Source organism: Nanorana parkeri, unplaced genomic scaffold (genome assembly GCF_000935625.1).
Source record: "Nanorana parkeri isolate BGI_ZX_2015 unplaced genomic scaffold, ASM93562v1 scaffold3251, whole genome shotgun sequence".
In the NCBI taxonomy this organism is placed as follows: Eukaryota; Metazoa; Chordata; class Amphibia; order Anura; family Dicroglossidae; genus Nanorana; species Nanorana parkeri.
Window position 1 is genome coordinate 39404 of NW_017309519.1, and position 2138 is coordinate 41541.

Here is a 2138-nt window from a genome sequence, read left to right on the forward strand (position 1 = left end):
GGGGGGTGCAGGCTCTCGGGGTGTCTGGTGGGAGGTTCAGGCTCTCGTGTGTCTCTGGTGGGGGGTGCAGGCTCTCGGGGTGTCTGGTGGGAGGTTCAGGCTCTCGTGTGTCTCTGGTGGGGGGTGCAGGCTCTCGGGGTGTCTGGTGGGAGGTTCAGGCTCTCGTGTGTCTCTGGTGGGGGGTGCAGGCTCTCGGGGTGTCTGGTGGGAGGTTCAGGCTCTCGTGTGTCTCTGGTGGGGGGTGCAGGCTCTCGGGGTGTCTGGTGGGAGGTTCAGGCTCTCGTGTGTCTCTGGTGGGGGGTGCAGGCTCTCGGGGTGTCTGGTGGGAGGTTCAGGCTCTCGTGTGTCTCTGGTGGGGGGTGCAGGCTCTCGGGGTGTCTGGTGGGAGGTTCAGGCTCTCGTGTGTCTCTGGTGGGGGGTGCAGGCTCTCGGGGTGTCTGGTGGGAGGTTCAGGCTCTCGTGTGTCTCTGGTGGGGGGTGCAGGCTCTCGGGGTGTCTCTGGTGGGGGTTAGGTCTCGTACACTCACCTCACCTCAGTGTCAGGCGGGATGTAAGAGTCTCTTCGTTGCCATAACAACTCGTCCCTCCCACTAGCCGCTTCCCGTCTCCATGGATACCACCCGCCTACTTCCGGATAGAGCCTGGTCGCGAAAGAAAGCTGAGTGTGCAACATGTAAAAGTGTCCGCCCAGTGCTGAGGACATGAGAGCTCCGGGGCCGGTGGATGAGGGGGATGGGGGTGGATGCTGGGCACTGCCAGGGATGGGGGATGTGTATAAATGGGAATAATGGACCCAGGAGGCCAACAACAGTCCTTATGGGAGGGTGAGCCCATGAGGGGGTCCAATATGCTGGCCATGCTCATGTACTGATACCTACATACGTCATAGCTTTGTATGTTCACCTGTCCAGACAGCTGTGTGTAGTTTACATGTGGGTCATGTGATCTTTGTATGTTATCACGTGTTATGATGTCCGCAGATCTCTGTGGGTCATGTGATTTCTGTATGACATCACGTGTTATGATGTCATTGTGTATCCGTTGATGTTCTAGGAGCGTAGTCACCATTATGAGCGTCTCTGTCCTGAGGAAGCCTCTTGTCGGTGAAACGCGTAGAGAGGATGGCGGCTCAGTCATACAGATCAGTGTGATGGACACGGATGATGGCGGCTCAGTCATACAGATCAGTGTGATGGACACGGATGATGGCGGCTCAGTCATACAGATCAGTGTGATGGACACGGATGAAGCCGTCCTCAGTCATACAAATCAGTGTGATGGACACGGATGATGGCCCTTTATCTGCCCAGTGCGGCCCCCTTATCTGCCCAGTGCGGCCCCCTGACACAATTCCATTTGTCTTCCCATGACAAGTAAAATACAAGGGCCCCGGCTAGGAGGGGGATAGCGGTTGGCCGGCGTCCTTCCTTCCCCAGTGACACGTCTTCCTATAATTGGATTATTTCCCCGAGGGGTGACGATTGTTGGCGGCCTCACAGGAGGCGATTATACAGATCTGATTACAGAGCCACCCGGTGCCAAGTGATTGGGTGCCAAGTGGTTGGGACGGTTCCAGGACTGAACACGGCTGCCGATCGCCCCAGTGATGGAAGATGGCACGGATTGTGCACATGGAGACTCTGGGGCCGTCTCTGTCTAGGGGCCCAGTGATTGCGCAATCTTCCTCAGATTTATCGGTCATCAAACCGGCATGTCTGGCCAATCACACCGATGAGGGTCCAATGAGAAATACGGTCACATGGTGTCACAGCCTTTCCTCGGGGAATATTTCCTGTACACTTCCACCGGTAGAATACGCGTTCCTGGAGTCACTAAGATGAGTGCGGGGATGGTGCAAATAAATCACACGTGCACGAGTGGCCATCTCTGGAGGAAGGCGTGGAATGGCCATCGCTGGAGGAGGGTGTGGAGTGGCCATGGCTGGAGGAGGGTGTGTTTAGTGGCCATCGCTGGAGGAAGGCGTGGAATGGCCATCGCTGGAGGAGGGTGTGGAGTGGCCATCGCTGGTGGAGGGCGTGGAGTGGCCATGGCTGGAGGAGGGTGTGTTTAGTGGCCATCGCTGGAGGAGGGTGTGGAGTGGCCATCGCTGGAGGAGGGTGTGGAGTGGCCATGGCTGG